General features: G+C 47.8%; 2 non-coding genes across 2 annotated transcripts; both read right to left on the bottom strand.

Annotated features, from left to right (window-relative positions):
- Nucleotides 1–207: 207 nt before the first annotated feature.
- LOC137500674 (5S ribosomal RNA) lies at nt 208–326 on the bottom strand. The gene has a single exon (XR_011018183.1). It is a non-coding gene; the product is annotated as a 5S ribosomal RNA (ribosomal RNA).
- An 11908-nt stretch (nt 327–12234) lies between these two features.
- LOC137500673 (5S ribosomal RNA) lies at nt 12235–12353 on the bottom strand. The gene has a single exon (XR_011018182.1). It is a non-coding gene; the product is annotated as a 5S ribosomal RNA (ribosomal RNA).
- Nucleotides 12354–13317: the final 964 nt, after the last annotated feature.

The following is a 13317-nucleotide window of genomic DNA, read 5'->3' as shown; positions in this document are numbered from 1 at the left end:
CCAGGTTAGGCCGGTCACCTAGGAGGAAATGCAATACTACGCTAAGCTTCGTTCCTGTATAGCCACACGGGGTCGAAGAGCAGCAAAAGGTCTAGCTAGTTTCAGACGTAACAAAAAACGTGATTTAAGCAATTTCTGCTGGCCTGAGGCAAAAGTTGAAAGTAAGTTGTCGTACTGGGACTGGGAAACTTGGTAAAAAGGGAATTGAGCCAACGGCACGTGGTGTTCCCAAGCGGTCACCCATCCAAGTACTGACCACGCCCAATGTTGCTTAACTGCGGTGATCGGACGAGAACCGGTGTATTCAACATGGTATGGCCGTTGGCGAGAGAACGGAGCTTGAAACGTCCATACGAACCGCAAAGCGAGTTTCCTGGAGGTCTTTGTGGCGCGGGGGCGTTGGCAATGGTGCAGGGGTGTGCTCGGAGGTCGCCGTCGCGGAGCGGGCGCGGGTGGTTGTCGCGCTCCGCGGCGAAACGTAACCTAACTCGACTTAACCCCACTTCTCGTAACCTAACCCCAAAAAAACGCGCGCGCTGGCGCGCGCGCGCACACACACACGGGAAGTGTCTAGGGTTGTAATAATAATAATAATAATAATAATAATAATAATAATAATAATAATAATAATAATAATAATAATAATTACTGAAGGTGGTTGTGAAGGGGCCGGCGCTGTAGCGCAGGGGCAGCGTGCCTGCCTCGTAGCTGGGGGGCCCGGGTTCAATTCCCGGCCAGGCAAAGGAATTTTACCTCGTTCTAATGGCTGCTTTGAGGTCCACTCAGCCTGCTTGCTTAGGGGCTGTAGTGCCATGGGGGTTGGTCTGGTTTTCATTGTAAAGGACAAAGCAGGAGGATTTTTAGCAATAAGGTAATGCAGTAGTAGTAGTAGTAGTAGTAGTAGTTCTTCCCTCGTTAGCTTATGATTTGAATGTTTTGCACTGTCTTTCGATGTATATGAAGTAGGACAGATAGATAAAATCAGAGTGGAGTTGATAACAAGGCTAACAGATGCTGCTCTTTTTTTTAAAGGTGTGGTGGCCCTGAAAAGGGCCGTTTGTTAAGAATGCAGCAAGGCAGAAAACCTGGCACCTTACTTGGAGCTGGTGTATTTGGTAACTGCCTTGGTACCCTCACTGACGGCGTGCTTGGCCAGCTCACCGGGCAACAGGAGGCGGACGGCAGTCTGGATCTCCCGACTGGTGATGGTGGAGCGCTTGTTGTAGTGGGCCAGACGGGAAGCCTCAGCGGCGATGCGCTCGAAGATGTCGTTGACAAAGCTGTTCATGATGCTCATCGCCTTGCTGGAGATGCCAGTATCAGGATGTACCTGTTTAAGCACCTTGTAGATGTAGATGGCATAGCTTTCCTTCCTCTTGCGCTTCTTCTTCTTGTCTCCCTTGGAGATGTTCTTCTGGGCCTTGCCGGCTTTCTTGGCTGCCTTTCCGCTTGTCTTGGGTGGCATGGTTGTCTCGGATGTCTCCTAGAAAGTAAATTTTGCGGGTTTTTTTTTTTTTTTTTTTTTTTTCTAGTGAGATCAAGTATATGGGAGCCCCAGGGCGAAAAAATATGCCCTCTTACTCATCTGTTTCCGTGGTTACCTGATGAGTCAGAAAAAGTCGCGAGTTACCTACACTGGCGGGGGAAAAATCACTCTTTCCCACCGGAGAAGGTGGGGCAGAATTGAAACCCCCTCATCGCTGGGCCATAACATGATGTCAACTAGGAAGTGGGTCAGTCTTATTGAAACAGAATTTAGTACCTTTTAGTGATTACCTGAACAACGTTGTGAAAAATTTGGAAAAGGCCGAAACTAGAATTTGGTATACAGGAGCCAAGGGCCGCGGTGGCGGTAACGTGTTGTTGGCTTCTTGGTCCTGATGACCCGTTTGAGCAAGAGAAGACCCTCATCATTCGATTGAGTCAGGGTGATCCGAGATCTTGTCATCCTAACCTGTTTGAAGATCTGCTGCTGGACAGTGGGGATTTGGAGATTCTGACGAATCCTCAAATTTGATGTGTACCATGGTGAACCGGTCATGCGCCGCAGTACCTTGTTCTGGAACACCTGGAGTCGCCGAATGTGCGTCTTGGCCATGTAGCACCAGGCCTCACAGCCATATAGGAAGATAGGTCGAACGCACGCAAGGTACAAGGACCTCTTGATACGATCGCCGAGATGCCGATTCAGCAGCAGAGGGCGCAATGCTACTGTTCTGGCGTTGGCTCGCTGTAATGCCTGGTCCACATTCCATCTCCAGGTTAGTGCTTTGTCCAGGGTCATACCAAGGTACTTGACACGGCTCAACCATGGCAGCTCGGTGCGCCGGATTTTAAGATGACAAAACCTCGGACGCCGCTTCGAAAAGAGGATTGCCTGGGTTTTGTCCGGGTTAATTTTGACCTTGTTCTTGGTACACCAGGATAAAAATTGATTAATCCAGGCTTGCATTTTCGCTGTGGCATCACAATATCTTCGCTGAGCGGTATAAACTGCAATGTCATCAGCGTATTGCTGAATTTCTACTCCCGCTACCTTGGGGAGATCGTTCACATATAGGGCGTACAAGGTAGGCGATAGTGCCCCTCCCTGAGGCACTCCTGCCAATAAGCGCCGAGGGGTGGAGTTCTCACCATCGCAGGTGACAAAAAACTGTCGATCCCGAAGATAGGACTGAATAATTTTGAGTAGGTAGAGAGGGACTTTGTATAATTCCCCCAGTTTCACAAGTAGATTATCGTGCCAGACGGTATCAAAAGCTTTGTCGACATCGAAAAAGACCGCTGGCACGCTACGCCGTAATGTGAACGATCTCGTAGCATATTGGACCAGGCGCAATACCGCCAATGGAGCTGAGCGTTTGGCCCGGAAACCAAACTGCTCCGGTCTCAATATCCTACTGGTTACAAGGTATGAATTGAGGCGTTTGAGAATAAGTCTCTCGAAAATTTTGGACAAGTGGGAGAGAAGGCTGATAGGGCGGTAATTCTGTGGAAAGAGCCTGTCTTTCCCCGGCTTGGGAATCAGACAAATCTTTGCCGTCTTCCAGGCCGTTGGGTAATAACCCAGGGAAAGGCAGGCCGTGAAGAGGGCAGCTAGAAATACCACAGCCCTGTATGGGAGGGACTTGATTTCTTTAACAGTGACCCTATCAGCCCCGGGAGACTTATTCTCACTAAGTCCTTTGATACACCGGCGGACCTCCGCTGGTGTGATGTCAGTCACAGTGTCTCGTGGCGTCCTACTTTGCCTGAGAGCTGAAGCTTTTCGTTCAATCTGTCGGTCGGTACGGTCGTCATCGTGGCGGGTGTAGTGTACTACACACTGACTCTCAATGGAGTCAGCGAAAGCTTCAGCTTTCTCCAGAGGGGAGAAAACGAGACCCCGGCGGCCGTGAAGTGCTCGACGGGGTTCTCGTGTTCGAGTCAGACTGCGAGTAACCCTCCAAAACTCACGGTCTGAGTCGTTTTCAGTGAGAGTGCGACAGAGTTCTTCCCATTTTTCAATCTTGTGTTCCAGCAGCCGTTGGCGGACGACACGGGCAAGTTCCTGGTATTCTGCCTTGTCATCTGGGTCGCGATAGAGTTGCCATCTCTTCCGATAGAGATTTTTGATCTTGATCAAATCCTTGAGGAGATCGGGTAGGCCCTCCTCAACTTGTGGACCGCGGGCCGAACGAGAATTTCGGGCAACAGCCTGGATGTGTTTCCGTGCATTGAGAATCTTACCAGTAAGATGCTCGACTGCCCGGTCAACATCATCCCGGGTGCGGATGTCAAAAGGTTTAAAATTTCGATCCACATGTTTCCTGAACTTGTGGTAGTCCAAGTTGATGGGAGGGATCGAACGAGTTGGCCCCTCCAAGCGCTCCCAGACAAGATTGAAAACAATGGGATTGTGGTCAGAATTCAATTCATGTGGAACAACAAAATCAATTGTTCTGTTATAATATTTTGATACGGTCACATCAATGACGTCAGGTAACCCATTAGCCGGGTATATTGTGGGCTCCGTGGGAGCACACACCTTGACGTCACTGTCTCTCATGTAAGCACTTAAGATTCTCCCCCGAGGATTGGCTACCAACCATTTTGCGGGCCCCTTGCAATTCTTTTTAAGACCGAGAGGGCTGCATGCGACTAGCCAATGAGCGCAAGCTTACTGCAGCCTTATTGGTTGGCTCGTAACGTTGAGCAACCTTGCAGGCTACAAAACTGGTGCGCAGAGTGATTCGGTATCATTTTCGAAGTAGAGCAGCAGAGCATCATGTCAGGACGAGGAAAGGGAGGAAAAGTTAAGGGCAAGTCCAAGAGTCGCTCCAGCCGTGCAGGCCTGCAGTTCCCTGTCGGCCGTATCCACCGTCTCCTCCGCAAGGGAAACTACGCTGAGCGAGTGGGTGCTGGGGCTCCTGTGTACCTGGCCGCAGTCATGGAATACCTGGCAGCTGAAGTTCTTGAGTTGGCGGGCAATGCAGCCCGTGACAACAAGAAGACCAGGATCATCCCTCGTCACTTACAGTTGGCCATCCGTAACGACGAGGAGTTGAACAAGTTGCTGTCCGGAGTGACCATTGCCCAGGGTGGTGTTCTGCCCAACATCCAGGCAGTGCTCCTGCCTAAGAAGACTGAGAAGAAGGCTTAAGTTCCTGTTCTCGGTCAGGGCGTTGGCTCACCGGAAAAATATAAATAAACGGCCCTTTTCAGGGCCACCAACACCTTAAGATAAGAGCTGTTTGTCTATCATGCTGGTATAGCTATCTTACAGAAGTATGGAAAAATCCTGAAGTGATAGAGCAGTTCAGACAACTCTCCTAATAATAATGATAATAATAACAATAATGAGACACTGCAAATATGAGGGCATCTGTAACATTAGCCAGGAGAGCACAAGAATAGCCTTACCTTTGAGGTTATTTATTTAAGGGGGAAATGAGTGAAGTAGCTCCAGGCCCCTCTTAATATTTAATTTTCAGAAGGGAAGGAAGAAGGAAGTACATTATAGATTTCATTTCATTAATGCTGTATAATTCTGTTCTTGACTGCTGGATACTACCGACCTATGCATGTAAGAACACACACTTAACTAGAGAGGAAAGGATACTTAAAGTAGTATATTTACAATACTTTGTGTATCAGATGTGCACGGCAAGGAAGATAATGTTTGTTTTCTCTTGTTAGCATTAAAATGTAGACATCATAACTGATAATGAGGGCTTTTTTTTCCGTGCAGGTTTCGGGGAGATGACTGTTTTGAGAGGGAGAATAGCGCAAGCTACGTTAGAGGAGTACTGTAAGTGGGACTCTGTGCTCTTTTGAGAGGTAAGTGGTGGCCCTGAAAAGGGCCGTTTTTTAAATACTGCATGCTCACAAACGGGAGCACGCTCGGAGGAGACTTAACCACCGAAACCGTACAGGGTGCGTCCCTGCCTCTTGAGAGCATAGACGACATCCATGGCGGTCACAGTCTTCCTCTTGGCGTGCTCGGTGTAGGTGACGGCATCCCGGATAACGTTCTCCAGGAATACCTTGAGCACGCCACGGGTCTCCTCGTAGATAAGTCCCGAAATACGCTTGACTCCACCTCTGCGAGCGAGACGTCTGATGGCAGGCTTAGTGATGCCCTGGATGTTGTCTCGGAGCACCTTCCTGTGACGCTTGGCGCCTCCTTTGCCGAGTCCCTTGCCTCCCTTGCCTCGTCCGGTCATGATAGATCAGTAGAGCTGCGAGTTCAGAGCTAGAATGCGGCTGGCACTCGCGACCCCTCGCTTTTGTTGAAAGTGCCTGGCCCCGGTGACGTCAGCACCGCCCGGCCAATGGGAGTGCAGCTGCTACCGAGGGTGGGGGAAGCGAAGCAATAAAACAGCCGGGCAGCAAGCCCCCGCACCATTCTTCCTGGGACGAGTCGACAGTGAGCACGTGATGGCCCGTACTAAGCAGACTGCACGTAAATCTACCGGAGGCAAGGCCCCGCGCAAGCAACTGGCCACCAAGGCTGCCCGTAAGAGCGCGCCTGCCACCGGAGGAGTGAAGAAGCCTCATCGTTACAGGCCCGGCACCGTGGCCCTGCGTGAGATCAGGCGCTACCAGAAGAGCACTGAGCTTCTGATCCGCAAGCTGCCCTTCCAGCGGCTGGTGAGAGAGATAGCTCAGGACTTCAAGACCGACCTGCGCTTCCAGAGCTCGGCTGTCATGGCCTTGCAGGAGGCCAGTGAGGCCTACCTGGTGGGTCTTTTTGAAGACACCAACTTGTGTGCCATCCACGCCAAGCGTGTCACCATCATGCCTAAGGACATCCAGCTCGCCCGCCGCATCCGTGGCGAACGTGCCTAAGTCCGGTGCTTGTCTTATGGCTGGAGCTTTACCAAACGGCCCTTTTCAGGGCCACCAAAATTTCCTAGAAGAGTAGTTATTGTCTCTCTGGTCTAGGATAGAAGGAAAACGAAAAGAAAAAAAAAAAGCTAGTGGTTCCTCTAGGTTCAAGGAAAAATCTAAGAGTAACAGAAAATAATAATAATAATAATAATAATAATAATAATAATAATAATAATAATAATCTTGAGTACTGAGTACAATAATTCATTAATTAATATCTAGGAGGTGATAGTTATAATAATAATAATAATAATAATAATAATAATAATAATAATAATAACAACAACAACAACAGCAACAGCAAAAGTGCAGTAAGTAAGGATAAAGAAAAATGTAGTCAAGTACAATAATAATGAAATTCGAAGAGTGAGTCGCCCCGCAATGAGACAAACTAGCCTGTTTAGGAGGCAGAGATAGGAGAGGCCAGGGTTCCAGCCTTGGACAGTGACTGACATAATATGCTCTCTTGGGGAATAAAATTGATGGCCCTGATAAGGGCCGTTTTTCCTCTGCTCTTACGAGAGCAAGAGGTGCGTGTAGAAGGAAGCAAGAACACGAAATGTCCTCACTTCCTTTTTGCTGGAGCCTTTTTAGGCGAGGCCTTGGGCTTAGCGGCCTTTTTAGGCTTAGGTGCCTTAGGCTTCTTAGTGGGCACCTTGGCGGCCTTCTTAGCCTTGGAAGGAGCCTTCTGCTTGGGTTTGGGAGCAGGAGCGGCCTTCTTCTTCTCAGCAGGCTTTTTGGAAATGGCTTTCTTGGCTGCAGCCTTGGCTCCACCAGCCTTCTTCGCCTTGGGGATGCGCTTCTCCTTGGGGGCAGCGGACCGCTTGACAGGGGCTGCGCTGGCCTTCTCCGGCTTGGCAGCCGAAGCGAGCTTGAAGGAACCTGAAGCTCCCTTCCCCTTGGTCTGGACCAGCTCTCCGGAAGCCACGGCAGATTTCAGGTACTTCTTGATGAAAGGGGCCAGCTTCTCAGAGTCCACCTTGTAGTTGGCAGAGATGTACTTCTTGATAGCCTGCAGAGAAGATCCACCTCGTTCCTTTAGGCTCTTGATGGCACTGCCCACCATCTCGGAGGTTTTCGGATGGGCAGGCTTGGTGCGAGGTTTCTTCGATGCAGAAGCCTTGCTCTTCTTGGGCGACGCCTGGGCCGGAGCCGAGGCGGGTGCAGATGCTGCCGATGCTGTTGCTGTGTCAGCCATGGTCACGATCAGAATGTGTTCGCGCTCTCCCCTGGTTATCTGAGTGTATCAGGCTACTCGGACCGCGCAGGAAACAGCAGTGGCTGGCTGTCGGGTGGGTTGCGCGGCGACAAGTTGGGGACGTGCTTCCTAGCTCCTTTCTCGTGCTCCCTGCGTCTTTAAGGGGTGGGTTACAATCAGGGTTCGGTTAGGAAGGGATAGTCAAAGGTTTGACGCTGCTCCTCAGGTGGCAGAAGTACTCGTCACCTTGCTTCGGGCGTCCTGATGGAGGTGCGTTCGATGGGCAGCATTTCACCAGCCGCCTCTCCATGCCGACGTTTAGGGGCGGCCGTCGTCGTCGCGACGCCCCCGGGAGTGACCCCCTCTTACCTGAAGGAAGCCCAATCCTTCCTCTAGCAATGGAGCTGAACGGCCATCCTCAGGCTCTAACCCCTTCCGAGTGAGAGCAAAGGCAAGTCAGCCTTTAGGTAGTTTTCCACAGAGTGAAGCAGACCTGCTGTAATCTGCCTCTTGTAGCTTTGCTTGAAAGGACCTACAGGATAAAGGACATAAGTTAGAAGCTAGCCTCCATGACTCGTTCGACTCCTGCTTTCCTGCAGGTAGCGCCAATCTCGTAAAGTCCTAGCCTTTAGGCCTCTATTTATAAGGCTCTCAACTCTGTACAGTCTCTCACATCCAGCAGCTTTCAGCCCCTGTCGGGGGTCGAAAGCTCAGGTTGGGAAAAGGGACAGCCTGCCCAAGGGAACCTCTAGATGTTTCTTAGGGCATAATTAAATTTCCAGTTCGCTACAGAGCCTGTACCGCCTCAGGAGAGGCTTCACCCCTCGCCTGCTGGATGGAGGCATTGTGAGTCGTATCTTACTGCCTCCAGTGGGCTGCGAAGGCAGGATTGAGAACACCGTGACGGAGGAAGGGGCAGTCAGTCCAGACTCTTCAAAGAACAGATTTCCTGTACCAGGAGATGATAAGTCTGTCAGTTTGATAGACCTGGCAACATCCCTTACCTTCGGTCAAATTTCTTTAGGATGAGAGACCCTTTGAGACAGCAACTCAGCAGATTTATTGGATGGATGGAAGGAAGGAAGGAAGGAAGGAAAGAAGGAAGGAAGGAAGGAAGGAAGGAAGGAAGGAAGGAAGGAAGGACCATGGTTTCCCAACAAACTTCTCTGCAAGACATTGCCACAACTTACAAGGAAAAAATGTAAAGGTTTGAGGTGCTGCAACACTCATACAGCTAACATCTCACTTAAATGGTCCTGAAAGAAAGAAAGAAAGAAAGAAAGAAAGAAAGAAAGAAAGAAAGAAAGAAAGGAAAATAATAATAATAATAATAATAATAATAATAATAATAATAATAATAATAATAATAATAATAATAATAATAATAATAAGAAGAAGAAGAAGAAGAAGAAGAAGAAGAAGAAGAAGAAGAAGAAGAAGAAGAAGAAGTTGTGTTTAATGACCCTTCAATAGGAGTTTATTTTTTGAGAGAAGCTCTTGTTTTTACCTTGAATATGTATACTCTGAACGAGGTGAAGCAGAATTTGAAGCCAACTGATCGCGCCGAGACTCGATCTTGCTACCCACCTTCATCATACAGAGTAGCGTATGATGATGATGATGATGATGATGATGATGATGATGATGATGATGGTAGTAATAACTGTATCCAAAATTCAGGTAACATCAGTTTTTACTCGCAAAATGGTTTCATGATTTCTTTGGCTAAGAGAACCATGCGGTAACCCTAACCTCGAAAATGAATTGTCGCTCTCGATTTATAAGATGCCCTTTCTTTCTTCGGCCTAGTCGCTATCTAGTCGGCAGTCGTTTGAAATCGTGCAGGTTTCTGCATGGTTCGACGTGCGTATCCTACTAGCAGTTGAAGTCAGCGTGAAATTAAGTACAGTACAGTAACTATGTGTAAGATCTCCTTCACTTGGTGAGACAAGTTGTAGGGCCAAATAAAGGTACAGAGAGCAGAGAGAGCATAACATAACATAGAGCTAAATATGCACTGTACTTGGGTTGATGGTGTATTATACTGAACGCCCTCTTCCCCCCCCCCCCTGCCATTACATCTTTACTGAATGATTCTGCACAACGTTCCCTGCTGTTAATATTAATCCCCTACTGGGTTTTAGCTTAACGGTATCACTCGGTAATCATCATCATCATGACAGCCTCTGTCCTTCATGCTAAAAATCAGCTGCAGAGAAAAGGACCCTTTGTGTTCTTGCCATTATTATTATTATTATTATTATTATTATTATTATTATTATTATTATTATTATCATTATCATTTACCTCAGCGAATGAAAGCCCATGTATGAACATTTTTTTGTACATAAGCAACGATCAGCTGTTTTACCGACACCTTGTAATCTAAGAAAGAAAGAAAGAAAGAAAGAAAGAAAGAAAGAAAGAAAGTAAGTATAGGGGTACCTAACCACTCCTGAAAACTACTTTCATTGAAGGTTGTACTAGGCCAAACTCTAGAGACCTCTTACTAAATGGTACCATACTACAGGGCAGGTGTAAAAAATAGTTAATGAAACCGTATAATGAAAGGTACAGACTTAAGAGCAAGTGGCGTACTGGCTTATTATCCCTCCCTTCCAGGACCCTTCTTGCAACCACTAACCACCACCTACACCCCTGCCCAAGCAGTATTCGAGCATCGGGCTGGGTGATGTGGTCGCCTTAGAAGTTTGTGCTAGACAATACCCCAAAGAAAGCAGTTGGTTTAAGACAGGCAATAAAGTTTTAAGTTTTACTCCTCTTCCCTCAAATATGAAGAGAGGTACACCATAATGAGGGGTACTAAGCCATTTAAATTCATGACAGAGACCTGATGATTCTTAGCCCTGCTGATCTAGGGTGACACTTGATATAACCAGGCCAGACCCAGTACCTGAATATTTTTAGGTTATCCAAGCCAAACCTGGGTTATATATTGCCCAAAATATGTAGCATCTACCCTGTAATTAGAAGATGCAGCTGTGACTTCACGACTGGTGATGATATAACGGTGCACAATTGAGCATGTTAGGTATTAGTAGATCCACGATCAGCCCTAGCCGTGTCTGATGCAGAAATCCTAACCTGACTTGGGAAGAACGGTAACTTATTTCTTTCTTTCTTTCTTTCTTTCTTTCTTTCTTTCTTTCTTTCTTTCTTTCTTTCTTTCCTTGAACGCTAGCCTGTAGTAGTAAGGCAAGAGGCAGTGATCAGGTGGTCAGCAAATGGACACATTATTGCTTGAGTTCGAAATTGTCCACTGCCTTAAGTAATAGTCGTATTAGTAGCAGTAATGGTGGTGGTGGTACTACTAGTAAGGTTATGTTCACTATTATCTTACGCCTTTCGTAGATGCCGAGGTGCCGGAAGTTTGTCCCGCAGGAGTTCTTTTTATGCGCCCATATCTACAGACCATCGAAATATCACGCGAGTGAGCCGGTGTCGAACCTGTCAAGTAGGGCTCAGAATGGTCTAATTTTAATTCTAGGACGGTAACAGTAACTATCCGGAGTTCCGATTCGTTCTACTCAATTTATCACTTGCCAAAAGATCGGTCAGCTGACGTACAAACAACAAAAACGAGTGCTTTCCTCCCTTCACCTAACCTAAAACGTCACGACTCTTTGAACTAACCCTTGTCGTCAAAAGGTTACCTTCTCAGTCTTATTTGAAGGGCGTCTCGTCTTTGATAGAAATGAAAGAGTTTTACAAGTTCCTAGGCTTCAAAACTACGTTACATCGCAACACACGCACTTCGAAGATAGCGGGCTGTGTGTAGGCCACTGTACTGCACTGGTGCCCTACCGTTCGTAAGGAAGCCCGGGAGAGACACGAGCGTACTACAAACTTGTAACTTATTGCCGAACCGTGTCGTAATTTGAATAGCTACTTACCTGGAAGAACATAAAAGGAAATTGTTCGACTCTTTGAGGGGCTGCTAAATGCCGCGGTCGGTTGCTAGGACATGGCTTTCATTGTAATCACGACAGTGTCGATGACGTTGCATGGAAACCACCTTCCTCGCGATTTTCAAGGTGGGCGGGGAGTTTGGAAGCCTCGTTCCGCCCTTTAATAATCTTAATATTGGGAGAAATAGGACGTAGAATGATGTTATGTGCCATAAGAGGCCTGCAGGATAAGCTACACTAACCTAAAAGAATAAGAACAGCAAGTTTAGACATAGGGACGTACGATAGGAGGTACGAAAGTTAAAATCCTGGCACGAGTAATTGGAAGCGGTGCTAGGCTCAGCAAGGGTCCCCTAGGTCGACACACACACACACACACACACACACACACACACACACACACACAGAGAGAGAGAGAGAGAGAGAGAGAGAGAGAGAGAGACACGAATAATAATAATAATAATAATAATAATAATAATAATAATAATAATAATAATAATAATAATAATAATAATGATGTCGCCGCCGCCAGGTTAGGCCGGTCACCTAGGAGGAAATGCAATACTACGCTAAGCTTCGTTCCTGTATAGCCACACGGGGTCGAAGAGCAGCAAAAGGTCTAGCTAGTTTCAGACGTAACAAAAAACGTGATTTAAGCAATTTCTGCTGGCCTGAGGCAAAAGTTGAAAGTAAGTTGTCGTACTGGGACTGGGAAACTTGGTAAAAAGGGAATTGAGCCAACGGCACGTGGTGTTCCCAAGCGGTCACCCATCCAAGTACTGACCACGCCCAATGTTGCTTAACTGCGGTGATCGGACGAGAACCGGTGTATTCAACATGGTATGGCCGTTGGCGAGAGAACGGAGCTTGAAACGTCCATACGAACCGCAAAGCGAGTTTCCTGGAGGTCTTTGTGGCGCGGGGGCGTTGGCAATGGTGCAGGGGTGTGCTCGGAGGTCGCCGTCGCGGAGCGGGCGCGGGTGGTTGTCGCGCTCCGCGGCGAAACGTAACCTAACTCGACTTAACCCCACTTCTCGTAACCTAACCCCAAAAAAACGCGCGCGCTGGCGCGCGCGCGCACACACACACGGGAAGTGTCTAGGGTTGTAATAATAATAATAATAATAATAATAATAATAATAATAATAATAATAATAATAATTACTGAAGGTGGTTGTGAAGGGGCCGGCGCTGTAGCGCAGGGGCAGCGTGCCTGCCTCGTAGCTGGGGGGCCCGGGTTCAATTCCCGGCCAGGCAAAGGAATTTTACCTCGTTCTAATGGCTGCTTTGAGGTCCACTCAGCCTGCTTGCTTAGGGGCTGTAGTGCCATGGGGGTTGGTCTGGTTTTCATTGTAAAGGACAAAGCAGGAGGATTTTTAGCAATAAGGTAATGCAGTAGTAGTAGTAGTAGTAGTAGTAGTTCTTCCCTCGTTAGCTTATGATTTGAATGTTTTGCACTGTCTTTCGATGTATATGAAGTAGGACAGATAGATAAAATCAGAGTGGAGTTGATAACAAGGCTAACAGATGCTGCTCTTTTTTTTAAAGGTGTGGTGGCCCTGAAAAGGGCCGTTTGTTAAGAATGCAGCAAGGCAGAAAACCTGGCACCTTACTTGGAGCTGGTGTATTTGGTAACTGCCTTGGTACCCTCACTGACGGCGTGCTTGGCCAGCTCACCGGGCAACAGGAGGCGGACGGCAGTCTGGATCTCCCGACTGGTGATGGTGGAGCGCTTGTTGTAGTGGGCCAGACGGGAAGCCTCAGCGGCGATGCGCTCGAAGATGTCGTTGACAAAGCTGTTCATGATGCTCATCGCCT

Source organism: Anabrus simplex, chromosome 4 (genome assembly GCF_040414725.1).
Source record: "Anabrus simplex isolate iqAnaSimp1 chromosome 4, ASM4041472v1, whole genome shotgun sequence".
In the NCBI taxonomy this organism is placed as follows: domain Eukaryota; kingdom Metazoa; phylum Arthropoda; class Insecta; order Orthoptera; family Tettigoniidae; genus Anabrus; species Anabrus simplex.
Note: the sequence above shows the minus strand (reverse complement) of the source record. Positions and strands in the feature narration are given on the sequence as shown.